This window comes from Rattus norvegicus, chromosome 3 (genome assembly GCF_021556685.1).
Source record: "Rattus norvegicus strain SHRSP/BbbUtx chromosome 3, alternate assembly SHRSP_T2T, whole genome shotgun sequence".
Classification (NCBI taxonomy): domain Eukaryota; kingdom Metazoa; phylum Chordata; class Mammalia; order Rodentia; family Muridae; genus Rattus; species Rattus norvegicus.
In genome coordinates this window covers 111,516,841-111,540,442 of record NC_141536.1, presented here as the reverse complement: position 1 = coordinate 111,540,442, position 23,602 = coordinate 111,516,841, and the positions used below count along the sequence as shown (strand labels likewise).

Genomic DNA, 23,602 nt, shown 5'->3' with positions numbered 1-23,602 from the left:
CACCTGATTCACCAACACTTTGAATAAGACTATCATTTGGTTGTTCATTAAAGGGATAGATACACATGTTGAGGTGACGGTAAGGTCATGTCCCGAGAGATATTTGATTTGTGACTGGAGAATCTGAGGTACTGGGAAAGTGGCAGATGAGATGGCATTAGCCTGTGAGCTTCACAGATGAGTGAATTTGCATGATGCCTTTTCTTCACCCAAGATGCTAGTGACTTAAGTAGATGCCCAAACATTTAGTGTGTGTGTGTGTGTGTGTGTGTGTGTGTGTGTGTGTGTGTGTGGTATGTGCATGTGTTAAACCTTTTAAAGATGGGCTTTTCCTTTTATAGTATTTGATGCTGGTCTGACCATGATTAGATGTCTGATATTTCCTGTCTAGGAATGAAACTACCATCTACTCAAGCCATTGTAAAACTTTCAGAAGTTTTGAGCATAATTAAATGACCCTGCTAAAATATCTAAATACTTATTGCATTTTCTCTTTTTTTATTTCAATCATTTACATAGTTTTACTTGTGAAGTATTACAAATAATTTTATAATAGGACTCCTTGTGAGAGCCAGGCAGATATATAAATATTTGAACAAATCACCCAAAGCCCTGTTGCTTACATATCTTAACACCCTGCAGGAATATCTAGCCACCTGCTTCCCATTTGTGTCCTAGTTAGAGCCAATGCTACTATATTTTCATTTCTCATCTGTTCTGCAAATTCAGACACATTTTCCTCCAGTGGAACCTCTTCACTGGTCCAACTTACCCTTAGCATACCTCAAATATGTTTCTAATCAAGTTGAGTTTCCCTCTGGTCTTCAGATCTCCCAGGGGTATGAGTGGAGTCTCCTGGAGGTACAAAGCCATAGTGGGACATGGCATATCTCACTGGGGTTAGTTTTCCTGTCTGGTTGTATTAGATACCTGTGTGAGTAGCTCCAGAGCCAGAGTGGCACCTGTCTCCAGATACTGTGAAGGTCTCAGTGCTCTCCCATCACTCTAGACAAAGCACTACTTCACCGTTTCTGGTGTCTTTACTTGTGGCTGCCATGTTGCCCTCCTGGAGTGTAGAAGAAGCATTTCCATGTGGAGCAAATTTTCATAAGTGTGGAGTAAACTTTTGGATAAATCCCCTCACATACACACCTCCCACTCACCCTGTCAGTGGGCTGTTTGCAGCATAACGGCACTAAATGGCCTTTAAAAAGGCTTCCTGCTCACCTAGGTAACCGGCTCTGATGCTGTAAAGTCCACTTTGACTCAGGGGTGCCTCATGTGGGTACAGCTTCCCCTGACCTCTTCTGCTGTCCCTTACACTCCTCCCATCACTCCGTAATCAGAGAGCAATTGTCTCAGATTCTGATTCCTAGAAACACAATTTCCATGAAGGTTGTATAAAATGTCACTTCTCAGAAGTGCCGAATGCTTACAGTGGCCTTTGAGGGACACACAGCTTAACCCAGGAAGTGAAAAGCCACGCTCCTCCCTACTTAGGAGTACTTCCGCATTAAAAGTCTAAAGACTGAAGTGTGTATTTCTCAGCACCACATTTATTCTTGAATGCCAGATCGCACTTTCTTCCTCTTCCTCCCCTTTTGTGGACGACTTGTCTCTATCAGTAATGTTCTTTGCTCAGTCTTTTTCATCCGATTCATGTTTCAGGTACGTGGCATTGAGTCTAGACTCTAGACATCGTGTGGCTATTTTTTTTAAATCAATTCATGAGTGAATAAATGAATGAACAGAGTGCCTCACATTTTTCTATAAAAATTAATAGATATTGAATAATTAAAAGTGAGAGTGGTTGTGGTAAACCTGCCAAGTCACGCAAAATTTTAAAGGGAATTTCCATTCTAAAATGTCTTACAGTTTGCTAAATATTTAACTTTCAATTATTGTTGTATAACTGCCAACATCGAAAGCTTAGACAAGCAGTGCTCATTTATGCATTTAGCAAATTATTATTAAGCTCCTGGAATGTGACTGTAATCTTAGAGTCCCAACAGGAACATTGCAGTGAACTGGGCAGCCAAACTTGCCTGCTTCAGAGAATCACATTCTGTGTCATGTCTCTGTATCTCAATGCTCAGTGGAACCCAGGTTTTAGAACAAATGAGTATATATATGATGGTTAATCTTTACTGTCTACTTGATGAGATCTATAATTACCTAGGAGAAGAGATTCTGTGCATGCCTGAGTGGGGATTGTCTTAATTAGGTTAACCCAGGGAGAAGACCTGCCCACTGTGGTTGGACCCATTCCCACCTCTGGGTTTCTGGAGCTGAACATAAGTATCCATTTCTCTCTGCTTCTAGACTGTGGATACAATGTGGTCTACTGCTTCACCATTCAGGCAGCGTGACTTTCCTGCCATGATGGACGGTAACCTCTTTTATTTCTTCTCCGTTCTGGGTTTTTATTTGATAACCTATGGTACCTAAGAACACTCTATCCTAATTACAGGGCAACACAATTTAAACTTCTAATACAGGGGTATATTTTTATATACTTGATACACACACATATTATGCTTGCATAGTAGTCGGTTTACATATGACTTTCTCAGATGTCATTGTTAGTTATCCCTCTTCAAACTCACTTTTCTACTCTGCCATATTCTATCTCCTGTCCCACCAATGCTTCTTGCTCCCTGTCCCTCATTCTTCCTTCCTGTCACCAATGCTCCAGTTTTACATACATTTTATTACTGCCACTTAACCTCTATCACCATGAGCCAGAATAAATCTTTTCTGCCTCACTTGCTCTTGTCAGGGTCTTTTGCAGCAGTGACTGGACACGCAGCTAAGACATGTGATATCGAACAAACACGTGGACGTAAGGCTTCCACAGTTTTAAAGATAGTGCCAAGCATGTAGTGTGTATTGAATAAACGTTAGTAGCTATTCCTGTCATTATTGGTTTCCAAATCATGGTTATCGTTTTAAAATTATTGTTATCAATAGCAAAACAGGTTGGGGAATACTACCTGAAAAAAAAACCATAGTGCATACGAGACTAGAGCAAGCCTGCACACATGACCATCCTTCTAGTGCAGGCAGGGCTGGCTGTGGTCTTAGGAGGCATCGGTGTTTTTCAGGAAGAGAGGAATGGGTCAGGTTGCTTTCGCTTTCCCCCAAACTGCTTAGATGTGAGGATCTTTGGGTCTGCCATTCTGACGTTGATTCCATATAAAGATCAAAACTAAACTCCACTCCTGTACAGAGTTCTGCTTCCTTGCTGCCTATCCTTGGCAGCTTGTGGAGTTTGCTACTATGGGTATTTAACTTTGGAAGGCCAATAGGTACTTGTTAGTAGAATGAAATAACATTCGTTACAGATTGCAAGGTCAGAACTGGGTAAGACACAGTACATTTCCTCTGTACAGCCAATAGTTCACTCATCCATGGCCTTACTACCTGAACTCCCAAGGAAGAAGGATCGTTAATGTGCCTGGACAGCTATGTAATTAATGATGTAGGGAGCCTGTTTATGAGAATGACATGAATTACTATATATTAAATAAACATACAAAGCTTATTCTTTCTTTAAAGATATAGAAAATATAACTAAACTTTGATTTGTGTTCATGTAAAATAGTCAATTCAAAATTTAAAGAGTGCCATGATTTCCATGTCAATACTTTATAATAGACTCATATTTAAAGATTGTGAGATTTTTATGGACTATTACTTCTTCTGTCTCCACAGCCTTGAAATCACCACTTCATGATGTCAATCTTGGGCACAGAATAATTATCCCTCTTTATGGCCCGTTCTTTGCTTTCCCAAGGTAGCCATGGAAAGAAATTAAGTCAGAGAATGCTCACTGTATTCAGGGATATTGGCATCAGGCTATGCCCTACCCTAAGTTATTTCTATACTGTGTAAACCTTTTTTTATTTTGTTTTGTTTTTGCATTTTCTAAGTGGCATTTGATCCGATACTAAGGACAGAGGATGACTCCCTCCCTCTGCTGGATACACAAACAGCTCCTTCTGCCAAATAGTTTCCACGAGGTGTAGATTGATAACAACTTATTCCTAAGCCTATAAATTAAATTCAGACCATGTGAGTATATGGATATATTATAATCATACCAGGAAAGTCATGCCAGAGGGCTTGTCAATCAAGGAGAAGGATACAGTGCCTTCACCTGAACCCCATAAAAAAGATATCTAACAACACTGGCAAAGGCCCCAGGGACATACCACCTGACCCGCCCTGCTTCTCACATCCATCTCTCATAGAGGCCTCTTTGGAACTCATTGAACTTCTGAGTGTTAATACTGCTAGGTAAGTTTGGAGTGAAAGAACCCGTGCTTGCCTTGGTTGGCTCCTACAGGCAAAGCACTGCCCCAAAATCTCGCATAGCTTATGCATTTACTATTATTCAGTAAATTCTGATAGGATGAAAGGGCACACATGTTTCTGACAGTGTGCTCATAACAAGGAAACCAACAAAACTCACTGAATTGTTCTTCACTGAAGAAAACCTATATTCCTCCTCACAAAGGATCCATCTTTTTATCTGTGGTCTGTGTGGGCAGAATTTTGTGTATTCCTCAGGTCAAATTGAAGTAACATCAAAACATGAACAAGTGTTTAGTAGCCAAGAGGTCAGCAAGACCACACCGTCTTAAAGACTTATAACCTGATCACGGCCCTGTTGTGTGCTTTGACAAAACTACCTTGGTCAAAAGAAAAAAAATCCACCCTGGGCTTGCTGATGCTCAGGGTGGAGAGACTACAGCTTGGACTTGAAACCTGGTCACTGTGGTGTTTGATTTTGTCATTTGACATTATGACTTAGACTGCTGAGTGCACGGAAAATACAACTGACACAAAAGTGGTGCCATTGAGTCAGGGCCTTTCCTCGGCATATTAAGAGGTCAATTGATAGGTAAAGAGTCAGAGTTATGCTTGAGGGCTCTCTGCATGTCCTATCCACCATCCCTTCTTCGGTGGCATTCAGTAGGAGAGATGCTTTACTTCTGAAGCTTGGATTTGGGAAATCTGGGTATTGTTTGAAATGACCAGGGCTAAACGCTTTTCTTTGAGAATAATTTTTGTGATGAGTTATATTTACTTCTGATTATATTTGAGGAAACATATCAACTATACCAATCAATGTTCTTCCCATTGGATGAAGAAACACTGGTATGATTTTTGGCAATAAATGCTTTTTCATCTAGTAATATTTATAATTAATTTTTAGCTACTTTCCCTCAGACCATTACACTCTATAGGGTGGATTACTATTTGAAGCTGGTGAAGTTAATGTCATACAGTGCCAAGTGGCACCTGTTGTTATGAAGCTGACACCTACTTATCCATTTATTTATTGAATTAATCCCTTATCTTGTTTTATTTTAGCCACTTTTCAGGGGATCAGCCCGTTAACACACTTAAAAAGATTTCCTTTATTTTCATATAATGTGTATGGGGGATTTGTATACACACACACACACACACACACACACACACACACACACAGACACACACAGACACACGTGTTAGATGGCATGTGAATGCTGTAAATCAAACCTGGACATTCTTTAAGAGCACTACGTTTACTGAGGAGACATTTCTTCAGTCTCTAAATAAATACCTTTAAAATATTTTTACTTAATGTTCACACACACACATATAATATTTTTGATCAGATCTACCCTATTCACTCTGATTCCTTCCCTATGCCTCCCAGCACTTTGCCCTCCCAATTTCAGTCTCTCTCTCTCTCTCTCTCTCTCTCTCTCTCTCTCTCTCTCTCTCTCTCTCTCATTTTAATACTCACCGCTGAGTCTATTTAGTATGTGCCTCCTATATGTGCATGAGTGTGAAACCATCTATAGGCGCACAGATAGACCCACAAGCTTGTATCTCTGAAGGAAACTGACAATTCCTCCCTCGGCAGCCATCAGTTGCCTATAGTTTCTCAGCTAGTAGTGGGACTCCATGTGCCCCTCCCCGCTCTTGCTTGGTCTTATATAAGGTCTATGCATGTGTGCAACTACACTGTCATATCATATCACTGCAAGTATATCCAGTGGCTCTTACAATTGTTCTGCCCCTTCTTCTGTGATGACCTTGCATCCCTGAGATTGCAAACTTAATTTTTCTTTTTAACACTTAAAAAATTGCTTTTCTGGAACACTTTCTTCTTGCATAACTGAAACTCTGTAGCCATTAATAACAACTCCTCAGTCATCCTCTCCCCAGCAAATGGCATTCTCCTTTCTGCTGCTATGAGTTTGTTCGTTCTTTCAAAACCAGTACGTTGTATGTAATACAAAGGCACACTACTTCTATGCTACATTCCTAGCTCAATTTGACTACTTTAGAGATCTTGAGGAAGTGAGGTCATAGTACCCATTCTTCTTTTATTTAGCTCAAGGTCTATCCTTAGAGTTCCTCTCCATCATAGGCTATGACAAGATGTCTTTCTTTATGGCTGAATAATATTCCACTGTATGTATATAAATCCTCAGTCGTATACCTGCAATATTTAAGGGACTTTCATCTTTTGGTGGTTGTGAATCATGATATGGCAAACATGAGGAATAAGTATGTTTCTGGCACATTGACTTCTCTTCCTTGGGTTGAAGGTCTGATAGCAGTATTATTTGGCTGCATGCTACTTCTGATTTTTGAGACATTAATTACTTCCCACAATAATGGCTCCATTTTACATTCCCAGTAGTGAAGGAGAGAACCAGTTTGTCTAAGACATAAAAACATTTTCCATTTCCTGTTGTGAGAATGGCTGTCCTCACTGGAATGAGGTGTTGTCTCTGCGTATTTTTCTCAGAGGATTAGAAATGTCAATCATCTTTCACTTGTATGCTCTTGATGTGCTCTTTGAAGAGACATCTATCCACATCTTTGGCCCTTTCTAAATCAGGTAACTTCAATTTTTGTTTTTGAATATATGAGTCTGTTATTCGTTTTTAATAGTAACCCCTTTGTGAGTATTTTCCCTTTCTGTTATACCATGTGCTGTTTACATGGAGTCTTTTGTGCAAGCCTTTACCTTGTCAGTAAATGTCAGACTCTGATTCATTCAAATCTCCACATTTATGACATCAGTCTCATTTCTTTGAGGGCAATGAGATTTTAAGGATACATATGTTATCAAGAAAATCCAAACATTAGCCATAAAGTACCCATATTTTTATTAATCAAATTGCTAGCATGTTCTTTGGTTCTATGCAAGAATTAAGTATGAAGTGACACCAGGCATGGGCCGGGCTCCAATGATCAGAGTGAAGCCAGGTAGGAGTGTGAGGTATGGCTGCTGAGACAGGATGAGGGGTGTTAACTTGTTTGGGGAAGGAAGTTGGTCCCTGTAATCACACCTGGCCAGCATAGACGCCATTTTACATGTAGTCTGTAGAGATCAGATGTATGTCCAGTTACTTCATGATATGGTCATGTCACCAACACCCATGAATAAGTGAGTTGGCCATCTTACCATTTAGAAACATGTGGTGCCCCCCCAAGGCCTTTGGCCCTTGTCATGGAGACAATAAGTTAGATTCTGTGCCTGTTTTATGACTTTCTGGGTCATTGGGTACCTTGGAGAGACGGGGCAAATCCAGGCAAATCTTTTAAGACAGTTGAACCCTCTATTCTCCTTTATAAAAACCAAGATAGCCACATGAACCAAAAACCAGGTGTGGGACATGCTACAGACATGCTATCTGTAATTTTCCTAATTATTTTCCCACAGCTATTTGCACATTGTGAAATTTCCCAGGGGGAAACTTACTTAAAGTTTTAAAAGATAAATGTTATGAAGAACTTTGGACACAGACATTGGACTTGTGAAACTCAAACAGAGAGGCAGACATTGCCTCTCTGCTGGGGCCAAGAATCAACAGGAGAAGAGGCCAAGGCTGCCGAGCAGCCCAAGGGGATCCTGGGAAACCAGGCCTTTTCTTCTTTTCTTCCAGGGACAATGTGAGGGACCCCCTTGAAGAAGAAAAGAAGCCAAGTCAAAGAAGATTCTTTTTTTCTTACCCAGAAAATATGGGTAGAAAAGACTATCATATTTCCAGGCTTCCGGACTATCTTTATCATTTTTTACTTCGATCTCTGTGTATATGTATCTATGTACCTCTCTATATACTATTGTTAGTTTATATATCATAAATTATATACAGTTATATAATATATAAACATAATATATGAAACATAACATATAAAATATTATAGTTTATATACATATATGTACACACACACACACTCACACACACACACACACTCACACACACTCACACACACACACACTCACACACACTCACACAGTACTAACCAATTACCCAAAGAGGACAATTGAGCACTTCATCCTTACTCAGCTTCAAGTGTCCGAGCTCAGTCTCAGATCTTGGCCTTCTACTTCATCAAGCTACTGTGTTCATTTCCTGTCAGTCAAATCAAGCAAAGCCCCGTGCAAGTTGCACACAAGGTAAGGCAAGCATTGTTTGCAGCAGCTCCAGACTCTCTGAGTTATCTCCGAGTATGAATATGCCATCTAGGACACACATAGATTTTTTTCACACCACATTCTCAATTTTTAAGAATCAAGAAATTTCAGTATAGGAGATGACCTTCTCAGGTGACGGGAGCTCCTAACAATTTTAAGAATTATACTCTGAGGTTTTGAGTCACATATCTTGGGTGCTTCTCAGTTTCTAATACCGACTGACTTCATGTCCCTGAAACTTTAATATTTACCTCTCTCTACTTCGGTTTAGTCATCTGAAATAGGCCACAGAAATATCCAGCCTTCTTATTCACATGTACAGGTAAAATAAAATATCCATATAGAACATGAATACTCAGTAATATATACACACGGGCTAGGGTTGGCTCATGGGGTAAACTGAGCTTGCCGCACAAGCTTTTGTGTCTGAGTTCGTGTCCCAGTACCTTATATTTAAAGTGTGGGCATGGCTGGATGCACTTGTAATCCCAGTGCTGTGGGAGGTGGATACCAGAGAATATATAAGGCTTGCTGGCCCATCTCAAAGGAGTAAGTCAGAAAGTGATGACCAGGATACAAGGCATTTGCCTCTGGCTTTACACCCGCATACACACACCTGCGTAAAAACCACCCGTATATAGAACTTTGTGTATGTGTGCAAATAACTTAAATAAAAAAGACTGAACCCCATAAAGAAAGAACTGAAAAAATCTTAGACATTAAGAACAGTGATGGCTAAAGATAAAAGGAAGGCTCTTGAGGAAGGTTAGAAGCCACTTTGCAACTGACATTTGTGACGCTTTGCTATAGACTGGTGGCCATGCTTGATCTGCCACACTGTCCACTTGCAAACCTTCAGTTTACCTCAGTGGTAGCGTGAACAACTGGACTCAGAAGAAGCATGGGGTCAATGAGAAGGTCAAATACAGCAATGAGGAATGCTTTTCTGATACAAATAATAAAATACTGGAAAGAAAAGGAGGGAAGGAAAGAGGAAGGAGAACTAGAGGGTGTAGGGCTGGAGGGTGTAAATGGGCAATGCCCTTTACAAAGCACTTTTGAGTGTCAGGACCTAGGACCTCTGCTGGCTGCACTGAAGGTCAGGACCTTCCCCACACTGGCTGCCGCAGCTTACTCACTGGCTCCTTGTTTGATGCTGGGAAATGATTTAGTCTGGGGATGATTATCACTGGGTGTATGCAGTCTCTACTCCTCTGTCCCTTGCCACTGCTCTGGAAGGGATGGCCTTGTGGTCCCCTTTGGCTCTGATTTTCTATGATAAAATTATGTTCTTTGTGCTGGCGATGCCTCTCCAATAAAAAGAAAATAGCGAAACCTTAGGCTGGAGAAGGCGACACATGCTCTGAGATTTGCAGTAGAAAATTAATGTTCACGGGGTTTGCTTGTTGGGAAAGGAGAGTCCCCATTTTCACATTCCCTTTTCTATAGAGGCTTTTAATTTAGTAGAATTATATTGCTTTTTTTTGCTGCTCAACAGCTGTCAAACACGGGTGGACTTTTTGAAAATTCTTTAATCATCTAATTTCTTACATTCTCTGTCTAAAAGCAACCTCATAAGAATTGTTAGCAATTTAAGCTCTCCCTTTCATTTGATTTGGTTTTCAGGACCTATAGCTGGGTAGATACAGATGTCATTGTTCACAGTGAGCCAGGCTCTGAGTGCTTTCAGCAGGTGCAGGCTGTAAAGCAATCTCTTCTAGTTCTCTCCTGCTACAGTTGGAGATGCTTGGACTCAGAGAGGGGATGCTCATAAGCCAGGGTTACACAGGAAGGGACTGTGACCTCTGTATTTTTCAGGCCGGTGTCTCACACTTTCCAGGCCACCACTGGGAGATGGCACTAACTCCTCAACTCTTGAGTCTGTTTGACTAAGAGTGCTACGTTGGAAAATATTCAGTCTGAGCTATGAGGGACTTGAAACTTCTTGGGTCTCTTGAGGGGTGATAATCTTAGAGTCAGCCTCAATGCTAATGCTGTGAGAAGCCCAAAACATATGGGAAAGCTGGGGAGACAATGAAGTCGTATGTCTCTGCCAAGCTTCTGTCCCATACACAGCACCTAGTCTTGACCCAAAGACTTTAATGAGTATCCAACTCAGCTGCTCCTTCAGAAGACTGAAGGCCCAGCTATTACTTACGACCACGTGAGCACCTCAAGATAGAACACCAATTGAGCCCAACCACCCACAGAGCAATGAAAGGAACTAAATAGTGTTTATAGATGTGCTATGCAGGTTTATTCTACAGCAGTAGCTAGCTGAATTATCACTCTCCCCTTCCTGGGCAGATAGACTAATGAGTATATTCATTTCAGTAGTTGGGCAGATTTGAACGTGACAGCTATTAATTTGAGTTTAACCAGAAGATCAACTTGATGCCAGAATTTCTCAAATTTTACAAGTTCTACCCTTTCACCTCTCACTGGTTCAGGAAACTTGAATCTTTCGTTGATGGTTGCAATATGGACCAATGAGGTATGAATAGGCTTAAGCAGGACTGTGTCTGAAAGTTGCAGAATTAGTCAAGATATAAAACCTTTGCACTCCACTTCATCTTCCAGACCAGATCTGGATGTGATGGGGGAGAGCTACAGCCCGTAGCTTGGACAGCTAGGTGATACTGAGGGCAGAAATTACATCAGAAGGAAATCTAACCAGGAAAAAGGAAAACACGTTTTTGTACTTAACAGCAATTGAACTTAAAGCAGTGAACTGGTTACACAGACACTGACATTGCTTGGGAAGTCAGACTCAACGACAGGAAATGTAACGGAACAGCTGGTAGCCATGACCAGTGCCAACAGAAAGGCAATGATGTCATTCCTTTCCCAAAGCCAGGAGGCCATGAGGATCTCAAGCTTCTTACCTGGTACAGCTGCCAGCCTGGCAGAACTGCTGAGACTTGCCACTAGCCAGGGCTGCAGTAATCCACATGGATGACAGTGTAGCCAGCCTTTCTGCCAGTCTCCTCCTGCAGAAGGGAGACCCCTTACTGCTATGGAGCTGGAGGAACAGAGTGGGTATCCTGTTTATGCCACTGTCATTGTCCCATGTCTCTGGCTCTTACAAGATTTCACTTTTTCTTCTACTGAATTCTCAGCAGCTACCCTCACAACACAGCTCTACCATTGATGCTTGGAACTGAAGGCTCTTCTACCTGTGCCCCTGTTTCTGAAATAGTGACTGTGTGATTTATGACTTAGGAATAAATGCCTGGGCCATAAGCTAGGGCTTATTCCCCAACTAGCTCATAATGTAATTAACCAATTTATTCTATTTTATAATTGCCATATGACTGGGTACCTCTTCTCAGTTTCATGCGTCTGACTCCTCAGAGTTTGGGGCAAATCTCTTCCCATGCCTGACTCTAAGAGTTCCTCTCTCCTTGCTGGAACTCCCCCCCCCCTACTTCCTTCTCCAACTAATAGGCCATCAGCATTTTATTGACAGGTGATGTTTTCATACAGTACACAAGAGAGTCTCTCTACAGCTGCCTGCCGGATTCTTTCTTCTTTGTGGAGGAGCAAGGGATTGCTGGGCACTTCTGTTCAGCCATCTTGAATCCTCTGTTAACAATGTTTTCAACCTGGATAAAGTTTTCTTAGGACCATGTTTTATACTCACTGGGTTATGAGGGTTAGTATGAACCTAGAGACGTGTGACGTCAAGAGTGATGTATCCAAAGTAACGGCTGTTTCCCCCCCCCCCCACAACCAGCCCCATTCCTTCCCCCCCTGCCTTGCCACCCATGTTTTGGCCAGGGGGCAGAGACTGGCTTTACAATGGGACAGTGATTTGAAAATCACCCCAAGGCAATTACTTTCTTTCAAAATAGAACCTTGGAAATGAACTTGCCATCAAAAGCATGATTTCTCCTTTCAGTTTCTGTGAGCTCTGTCTGGTGGGGATCTGGGGCACTTGGCCCAGAATTGCTGCCTTTGTACTGCAGTGGGGGTATCTCCTAGGCTGTAGAGAATGGAGAGTCTGTTCACAGGTAACAGTAGACGAGGAGCCAAATAAACAAAGATGCTAAGAATGAACCGGACACGAAGCTCCAAGGTAAGAATCAGAGGGGTGAAGGCTGAAGCACTGGCTGGAGACAGCATGGACCTAGCAGAGCAGCAGTGGACCCAAGGCCTCTTTTGGGAATGAAAGCACAATTCCGTTCGTTCCACAGAAACCCTTACATGCACACCCGTATGGTTTCCGGGGTACAGAGGGCATTTCTGCAAGCATCTTGCCCACTGGGAGCACAACTCTCGTGTATTTTTTCTCTCTCTTCTAAGGGACCTGCTGCTAATTCCTTCTTGACATGTAACAGCTTTCCTTCCTCCTGCTTCTCTCTCCCTCTTGCTGGCAGCTCCAGAGGAGAGATGCTGTTGCCTCCTAGCTTGGGTTGCTTTTCAACTGATTTTGAGGTCAGCGTTCCTGGTGCATCAAAACAAGCAAACGCTTCTCGCAGCCTCCTCAGAATGAGAATCCTCCATAGAAAGCTCACCAGGCCACCCCAGGTGTCCAGTGACAGGCGTGTAGGCAGCATTCACAGTGTGAAAGCTGGGAGACAGCCATTTGAAGGCAGGGGTTAAGTTGGAGAGGGACAGAGGCGGAGAAGAGCGCTCTCAGCTCATGTTGATTTCTGTCAGACTTCAGCTGAGGTTTGTGAAGAGATAATTGTGTTATATTTTCTCATCCTTCACAGCCTGGTGGTTCCTGTATAATTATACATGCCTGAACTTAATATTATTTCACAAAGAGGAAAAGATACAGCAGATTTTTAGCCTCAGGGTTCTTATGATTGGGGACAGATTTTACTCTCACAAATAATTTCATTCTTTTTCCATCCCCCCACCCTCCGCCCTTTGCAAAGAGTAATTGTAGGGATGTGGCTCACATGGAGAGCCAGCCATTGGGGATGTTTTCAGAGGCTAGAAGAAGAGTTGCCAGGCTAAGGGAACATATATCATTTAGGACCCGATGACACACAAAAGTGGCCCTCCTGTGTTTTAGACGGCAGCCTGGGAAATGATGAATCTCTCTGCCACCTGCCTCTGGCACCAGAAGTTAACAGGATTTGGTTTGCGATAAAAATCATATTTGAAAAACTTCCCTGTCTTTCTGATAAGCAGTTTTTTTTTAAATTTAGGAATGTTTCTGAATGTCATTTAATTTTTGCTGTTTACATTATTAATGTGATCAAATATTATTCTGTTATATTTATTTTGCTGCCCGGAATCAGTATGCTCTTTATTGACACATTGCCTAGAGTGGAAAATAAAGAGCAGAATCTCAAATTAAGTGAAATTTTCCTATTGATATTATATCATTATCCTTATTGAACCAGAAAAAAAAAGCAATTAGGAAAATAAAACATAGTCTAAATGTTTTTATTAACATCCTTAATGCATGTACTCAGAATTGCCAATAAAAATTTCAGTGTAACCTGGTGACAGAATAAATTACATATGTAATATAATTGTTTCATGTTAATTAAAATATTACTGTGATCTGCATTTCACGAGGCATGCTCATCTCTGACTTCCCCACTTTGAGGTTTCTGACTCCTGAATGACTCTGTAAAGAGGATCAGTACTGCCTTCTTGTAGCAGTTTTTGTGGTTAGCCTTAGACATCTTCAGCAAACCTCACTGACAGTCAGAATCTGGTATATAGTGAGATAACCAGGAAGCCATGATGCTGGGCTCACTTGGGGCACAATGACCAGGCATGTAAAATGCTGGCTATGACCTCACACTCGGAAGCCCAGCTCCCTGGTTTCAAACTATGGCTTTCTAGAAGTCACTGGCAAGTTGCTTAGTCCCTCTATGCATTGATTTCCTTGTGTGTGTGCGTACATGTGCATTGTCTGTGCACGTGCATGCTGCAGGGCGGCTGGGAGACTCATGTGTGACATCACCAGAGGGTGTTAGGCATCTTCTATGTATCCACACTGGTACTGTTTCAAGCAGCGTTTGGCTCAGGGTCCTCATGACGCAGTTGCCTGCTAGTATGACTATCATTACGCTGTTTGGCACAGTGCAAGCTCTCAAGGAGAAGTAGCAGTTATTTTTACACTCCCTCGGTTGTCCACATAGCAGAGTGTCCTTATTTCCTAGTCTACTGAAGAGTGGATACTTTATCCCTAGTTCACTCTGGCTCCTCGCCTTCATGTTCACTCTGCGTGCAAGCCTAATACAAGCCTCACGTCTCTCCTGTCCAGTTTACTGCCCCCAGCATCAGTTTTGGAAACTTAAAACGTTGTGGCCTCAGAACTGCTATTCCCTCTTGTAGCCTCTCCCCTTGCTATCCCAATCTTATGGTCTCAAAGGCCTGCTTATGTTCTCTTGGACCCTACTTTTTGGTTCCTTGCCTTGTCAACCCAAGCTTTCTACATGTGACCCCCAAGTACATTGACTTATCCAGTATCCCAGCCATTGCTTCAGTTTCCATGCTCCAAAAAGGCTGTGGCCAAGGTCACTTTCCTTCGTGGGTCCCCCACCCCTTTATTCAAATATGGCAATACGGCATGCCTTTCCTCTTATTTCTGGTTACAGCTCTTGGATGTTTCCTGTTACGCTTGTGAGTTCCTGCACACCTTCTATAATTGGCAATGGAACCAGATACTGCAATGCATTAGTTTATAATTTAATTTATGTCTATGTTTTGTACCTACCTCAGGGACATAGGCCACTTTTGACAGTGAATGTGCCATGTTGCCCTTTGTAAGGTGCCATAGAGACAAGGGAGATAGATAGTGCTTCAAATAGTCTTGGTGGAGTGCTCCTCTCTGGCTGAAATGAAGGTTTCATTTTTCAACTCAATTCAGCATCATTTTCTGGTTCTTATGCACTGTGTATAATGAGATTTGCTTTGAGTTATCAACACTGCAGGGGAATGTTTAAATTAGAAAGAGAAAACCCACCATCGATTTCTTTGAAAATGGAATAAAAACACAAAGATATTTCCCCTATATTCTATTATCAAAATATAATCTAAATTCAAAGCAATCATACCAGCAGTGCTGTTGTTTTCTCAAGATCATGAATTTGGTTTAGGAAATGTATTTATCAAAAGTAATTAAATGGAAATAAGACTCTTTATACACTACTGCATAATATTTCTTGCTACCATATATAGGATCAGCTAATGCCAAGGAACTAAGAGATTAGATGGAAAATGTAGATATCTTGCCCTAAATCCCTTGACTTAGGAATTCAATAACAGCCTGTACAAACTGGGCAGTGATGCTAGAAAGAGCGGGTGAGCTTCTTCACACACATTGGAGTTAGAGAAAAAGAGGACCCAGAATTCCTTGGTTCTTCTGTTTCTTTACTAGGGATAGGAAGTCAATGTGTCAACATAGTCATTCAAAACTTGCTAAGCTGAATTTCTAGTAAGCAAACAAGGGAGCCACGTTCTTCCTAGGCACACTCCTTTCACCCCATACTTTTATCTGCTGTGGACTGGTAAAGAATCTCAGGAGCCTTCACCTCAGTTTCACCATTAGTCACATGACTACACCAAAACCATGGACTTCAGCTCAAAGCTGTGTGTGTGTGTGTGTGTGTGTGTGTGTGTGTGTGTGTGTGTGTGTGTAGGCTTGTGTGTACCAAGGGGCATGCAGAAGTCAGAGGATGAAGGTGAGAATCGGTTCTCTCCTTCTACCATGCAGGCCATGGGAATCAAACTCAGGTCATTAGGTTTGGCAATAAATATACTTATGCACTGATCCATCTTGCTGCTCTTCAAGGCTGTTTTTTTTTAGGGGTAATTATTTCCCAGATCTTTTACAATGTTCTCAGTCATGAATCAAGCCTGTGCATGAGTGAGATTGAATGAAGGAAACATGGTGATAGACCCCGCAGGAGTTCACAGTGTAACAGAAAAGGATATTTTCCAGGATTCCTTATGGAAAGTGAAGAAGGCATAAGCAAGGGCTGAGCTAATTCTCTTTCCTCTGGGGGTGGCCCAAAGGGAAGTGTTTCTAGCAGTGTTTCCTAGCCAGTGGCCATGTAAGCAAGGTCTTAAAGGATGCTCAAATTTCTGTAGCTGGAAGTGTCCAGGAGGTGACATGTCCAAAGGTGAAGAGTGATCAAAAGCATGTGACGTCCTCTGTAGACTGGACAAGAAGGTTGCTTTGGTAAACCAACTGGCTACAATAGACCTGGAGCTGTTTCATAAGACTGAACAAAGGCTTCGTTTCCTCAAGTGATACAATCCAGGCTCTCTGCAAGTGAGGCTGGTAGCAGCTGCAGGGGGTGTCAGCCCCGGTCTGATTCTCAGGCAGTTTGTTGTACATGACCCATGTGTTGCTCAGCAGAGAAGATGGATATTTCCTTCTTGAGACGATCCAAGAAGACAAGACAGGCACAGATGTGGAAGAGAAGGAATTTGGCAGAGGAATTTACCTATGTGTGTGAAGAGATACGTGGGACTATCCTGGGAAACGATAAGTGTACCAGGAGTCTTGACTAGAAGCCATGGAAGGTGGCAGCAGACGACTACTGACTGTCGAGGCATACTTGGCAGCTGGCAGGAGAAGCTGGGAGGGCCGTCTGTCACTTAGCCACTCACTATGTCAGTGAACAGCTCCCCAGCATGTGTCCTGTGCTAGGCAATGTGTCAGGAGCTTAGGACCCAGAGAAAAACAGAGGCAGTCTTGCCCCAGGAGCTCATGGCTGGATATGAGGAGGGAAACTTGCAAGCGGCTCCATGTGTGTACTACAGGTAGGAAGACAAAGGCCTAGGTGTGAGAAATGTTAGAGGCATTGAAGATGAAACAAGGATTTCACTGCCTGGAGGGAAAGAGCACCAAGAAGGTTTCCAAAAAGTGACTCCTCCAGTGTCTGAGCTGAATTGCTCAGATAAGCTTACTGTCAGACCAGGGTAGGGGTTCAATAGTAGCACCAAAGTAATAACCATTAGGGAATCTCTGGGAGATACTCCCAACACTCACTAGCTTTTCTATGTTAGATTGTTTAAAAAAAAAGAATTATGGAGAACAAAAGAAGTATAAGGTGAGAATCCTTCAACCATTTATTTCTGCCAGCAGTGTCAGGACTGAGCATGGTGTGTGGGTCTGGGGAAGGGATGGGGACAGCGATCATGGTGGCACAAAGAGCAGTTGAAGTGAGAACTACTAGAATAGCAACCATAGTAGGGAGAGCCTTGGATGTATCGGCGATGTCTACAGACAAAGCAGTAACAGGCTACAAGAGGACCCATTTAAAAGGCCGAGGACATGACTTTCAGGTGTGGGAAGAAACACTTCCCAACTTCCAGAGCATCTTTAGAGGGTTAATGTGACCCTCAGCCTCCTGGGCTGTAAGTAGCGCACAGAGAGAACGGGATGACATGTGGCTTTTATCTCATTGATTTTGTAATTTCTGTGGTGTATGAAGCCAGAGTAGGCAGCAAGGAGCAGACTACAGCTCATCTATTACCTGGCTCTTTATACTTGAGGCGATGCAGTTCTGTGTGTATTATAAACTGCTGGTTGGAAATTAGCTGGCAAGTCCAGGTGGGAACAGGCCAGACATTTTTGTGGGCTTAACATTTTTCACTGTTATATCTACTCGCTGTTCTTAGTACAACAAAGTGCAAACTGACCCGAGTTATCTGAAAGCTCTTAACACAATGTAGAACTTTAGGTTGTGGTAACAGCTCGCTCTAGCCATGAGGCACACGAGGAGGGAAGGAAAGTCAGTGGGGTTCAGTCCGGAGATAAAGAGATGGCCCATGGCTGTATTACCAGAGTAATCATTTTTTTTTCAACACATTTTTTAAAGACAATTTTACAGCGTCGAGAAAAAAAATCTTACAGAATGGACATTAATTTTATTTTATTTTAACAGAAGGATCGCTGCAAAGAATGTGCTTCTGGGAAGGAAAATGGCTGATTTTTGGAGCCAGCCTAGATGTAGCCTAGCACCTTGGAAATCACCTTCGTATACAGCTTATAAATGTCTCAAACACTCACAGGAAGCCTTCTGAATGCTACAGACTGCATGGTTTTCATTTTTCAAAATGACTTATTGACGTCTAATACAGGGTAGAATATGGCAACGGGGCCTTTAGAAGACACTGAATTATGGTAGTGACACCCCAAGCTGAAAGGGATTAGTGTCCCTATCAAAGGTCCGCAGAGAAGCCCCTCAGTGGGCTGAGGTCTCTTTGTGCAATTCTGTAGGGATGCTAGATGATACAGCCCAATGCAGGACTTCACTACCATCTACTTGGACACCATTTGAAAATTGTTCCACATGATCCTTTATTGTTTCAGAAGTTCAAGTCACTGTTTCTGTTGCCTGTGCCCTACAACTGACCACCCTATAGTTTGGTGGCATTTTCATATGTTCGCATATTCTGTGGCTCTAGCATTTGAATAGGCCATAACATGGGTAGATTTTGTGCACCATAATTCCAAGTGTTTCAACTGGAAAGACACAAAGCCTGGACTCTGACTGTCTCTTTGTCCCCTTGTTGGACAAGGCTCAACTTAGATAAGGCTTCTGATTGGATCTTCTGGGAACAACTCATTCATGTGGCTTAGGCTAGCTCCCAGGAGGGCAGGGTAGGTCGTCCCTCAGGTGACTGAGCTGGTCTCTGTTGTAGACTGTTTAGGACTGTATAAAACCATAGAAATGATAAGAGAATGGTGACAAATTTAGAGAGCATTTTTTCCATCACTTAAAGTGTATTAATATGTAGACGCTTCCCTTGCTGTTTATGTGATGATCACGAAATCCGGACATAAAGAAATACGGAGGAAAAAGGAGAGGTATAGGAAATTCTCACACAAGCCATGGAAGGAGAAAGCTGAATTTTAAGAGTAACTGAGCTTAATTCAGTGCTATTCTCTGTGCACTTATTAGTGCATGTATGTATTGCCTTTGAACACTTCTGCACTTCCTACACAGCTCCCGCTAGGAAGAGAGGCCAGGAAGCCTAGAGCACTTGCCTCATTCAGAAGCATTCCGCACTCTGGAGCTCTCCTGATTCTCCTAAACAGAAATTAAGCACAAGATAACTGAGCACAAGGTTATCCCTTTAATGCCACAGGCATGCTCTCAGGCAGGCTGTTCCTAAATACAATACCCCAGTGGATTACTTCTCAGAAGTTTTCATAGGATGCGGGCCTCACCATGGCACACAGACTTGTCTGGACCCAACTTCCTGAAGCAGGAAAACTGTTCTATTTTTTGTTTCCTCTCCTAGCAGTGAGGAAGCAAACGCTGTTGGAGCAGGAAGTTTGAGCAGGAATTTGTTGACAAAAGCATTTTTTGGTAGGTTTAAGGAAAAGGTGTCTTGTAAATTTCCTCTAACAGCTGGCTGACAATTCCACAGACACATACAGGATGTCTGACCTCTAATGCCATGGGAACATTCAGTATGGATCAGCACTCACACCCTAAAAGCACCTTTTAGGATAGCAGTATTTGTGTCTAAGAATTGAGACAGGGGTGGGGTCTAAGGAGAGAAGGAAATCTGGCACTCTGGGTTGGTTCTGGAGATACTGGGCTGTATTGTTGAGCCACTGTTCATCTTTTCTAGGTTAATGTGCTCAAGTCTCCTTTTTAAAAGGAACATGAGCCCAGAGAGATGGAGATAGTGGTCAAGAGAGTTTGTGGTTCTTGCAGAGGAACTAAATTTGGTTCCCAGAACCTACCCAGTGGCTTACATCCACCTATTACTCCAGCTCCAGTGCCATCTTCTGCCCTCCATGAGGATAAGGAATGTAGATGGTACACGTGCACTCATACACAAAACACTTGTGCACTTAAAATAAAAATATATCTTTAAGGGAAAAGGGACAAAAGGCATTTCCCAGCCCAAGACTGATCATGGGCTAGCTATTCCTGTTCTTCTGTCTGACTGCAGTATTGGCTCCCTAAGGAGTTCAAAGGAACTACAGCAAAGAAAACAAACACAATGAAAGAGAGGAAAGGGAAGAAACAAAGCAGGAAGCTAAGTAGAAAGGGTGGGAACACAGCAACTTTGAGGCCCTAAGAGCCCAGGATAGCTCTTATGCTGCAGGAACAGACAGCAGATTTTCCCCTTCCTCCTCCTCAGAGCCAGTATCTCCATTTAGAGAGAAACATAAAATAATAAGCCTCCCCAGGCAACAGGAGCGTGCATGGTGTTGCATCAGGTATTCTGACAAAGGAAGATGATGTTAGGATGTTTCTGAAAGGTGAGACAGAAGAGCTCCCAAGTAACACCGCCGAGAGCTGCCTGCTCTCCTCACCACAGTCAAAGCTGGGAAATAAAGGAAGCCCTTTATGGCAATGGCAGCAGGAGTTGTGTAGCATCCATGCTTGCTGAGGTCACTCAGGAAGCCCGGGCAACCTTTCTGACGCCTGTCCAACTAAGGGAAATATATAAGAAACATCGCATAGAATTGATAGGTGGGTTCAACTCAGAAGATGCTGGAGAGAGGGAAGAGAGAGAGACAGACAGAGACAGAGAGAGACCGACAGGGACAGAGAGATAGAGAGACAGAGAGAGACACAGAGACAGAGAGACAGGGAGAGAGACAGAGAGACAGAGACAGAAAGAGGAGAGAGAGAGAGAGAGAGAGAGAGAGAGAGAGAGAGAGAGAGAGAGAGAGAGAGAGAGAAAGCACCTGGAAGCTCAGTAGCAGGTTGGTCGGTTCAGGCTTGGGAAGCAGATGATTACTTCAGACTGGTGGGGCTCAAGTGAGGAAGATGGAAGGGCTTCACAGGGTGTGTAGCAGGGAGGCAGACGGCAGGACCAAGGAAGTGTGGCGACACTGGCAAATGATTTACTTTATGCCATACTACAGCGTTTTCTACTTTATAAAATTGGGAAATCCCACTGGGCTGGAGAGAGAGCTCAGCAGTTAAGAGTGCTTACTGCCCTTGTGGAAGAAGACCCAAGTTCAGTTCCGAGCACCTGTATCACAGCCCCTTGTGGCTCCAGCATCAGGGAGATGTGATGCCTCTGGCGTCTGTGGGCACCTAGTCTCAAATGTACATACCCACTCACAGATACATGTGCATACCTACTCACAGACACATGTGCATACCCACTCACAGACACATGTGCATACCCACTCACAGATACATGTACATACACACTCACAGACACATGTACATACCCACTCACAGACACATGTACATACCCACTCAGACACATGTATATACCCACTCACTGATACATGTACATACCCACTCACAGATACATGTACATACCTACTCACAGATTCTTGTACATACACACTCACAGACACATGTACATACCCACTCACAGACACATGTACATACCCACTCACAGACACATGTACATACCCACTCACAGATACATGTACATACACACTCACAGACACATGTACATACCCACTCACAGACACATGTACATACCCACTCACAGATACATGTGCATACACACTCACAGACACATGTACATACCCACTCACAGACACATGTACATACCCACTCAGACACATGTATATACCCACTCACAGATACATGTACATACCCACTCACAGATACATGTACATACCTACTCACAGATACTTGTACATACACACTCACAGACACATGTACATACCCACTCACAGACACATGTACATACCCACTCACAGACACATGTACATACCCACTCACAGACACATGTACATACCCACTCACAGACACATGTACATACCCACTTACAGATACATGTACATACACACTCACAGACACATGTACATACCCACTCACAGACACATGTACATACCCACTCACAGATACATGTACATACCCACTCACAGACACATGTACATACCCACTCACAGATACATGTACATACCCACTCACAGACACATGTACATACCCACTCACAGACACATGTACATACCCACTCAGACACATGTATATACCCACTCACTGATACATGTACATACACACTCACAGACACATATACATACCCACTCACAGACACATGCACATACACACTCACAGACACATGTACATACCCACTCACAGACACATGTATATACCCACTCACAGATACATGTACATACCCACTCACAGATACATGTACATACACACTCACAGACACATGTACATACCCACTCACAGACACATGTACATACCCACTCACAGATACATGTACATATACACTCATAGACACATGTACATACCCACTCACAGACACATGTACATACCCACTCAGACACATGTATATACCCACTCACTGATACATGTACATACCCACTCACAGATACATGTACATACCTACTCACAGATACTTGTACATACACACTCACAGACACATGTACATACCCACTCACAGACACATGTACATACCCACTCACAGACACATGTACATACCCACTCACAGACACATGTACATACCCACTCACAGATACATGTACATACCCACTCACAGATACATGTACATACACACTCACAGACACATGTACATACCCACTCACAGACACATGTACATACACACTCACAGACACATGTACATACCCACTCACAGACACATGTACATACACACTCACAGACACATGTACATACCCACTCAGACACATGTATATACCCACTCACTGATACATGTACATACCCACTCACAGACACATGTACATACCCACTCACAGACACATGTACATACCCACTCACAGATACATGTACATACACACTCACAGACACATGTACATACCCACTCACAGACCCATGTACATACCCACTCACAGATACATGTACATACACACTCACAGACACATGTACATACACATATTTAAAAATAACTTTAAAAGCCTTCAGGAAAGAAGATCATCCTAGGAGAAGGCATTGCTATCTTGACTGCTTCCTGACATATATAATTGGAGCCTGCAAAACATTCTATAAATACGTGCATTACCCTCCAGAGTTCAGTGGTTATTAAGTTAAAGAATCTTCTCCAATAAATCTGTTTAATAGAATTTCCCTCTAGGTGTTGCTGTGTATTTATGAGATTCTGGGGGATGGAGCCCAGGGCCTTGAACATGCTAGATAGGTAATCTACCCCTGAACGACACACCTAGCCCCGAGGACTAGGTATAGCCCAGATTGGTCGTGAACTTGAGAGCCTTATGACTCATCCTTG

The 23,602-nt window shown here is 42.7% G+C and overlaps 1 protein-coding gene and 1 long non-coding RNA gene across 6 annotated transcripts in view; one reads left to right on the top strand and one right to left on the bottom strand.

The window, feature by feature from the left end:
• Positions 1 to 23,602, bottom strand: part of Sema6d (semaphorin 6D) — a 585,978-nt gene that overhangs the window by 95,500 nt on the left and 466,876 nt on the right. The gene's annotated exons all lie outside the window — the stretch shown is intronic.
• LOC147995662 (uncharacterized) lies at positions 1,499 to 4,662 on the top strand. Its single transcript, XR_015683758.1, has 3 exons — positions 1,499 to 1,668; positions 2,323 to 2,389; positions 3,715 to 4,662. It is a non-coding gene; the product is annotated as an uncharacterized LOC147995662 (long non-coding RNA).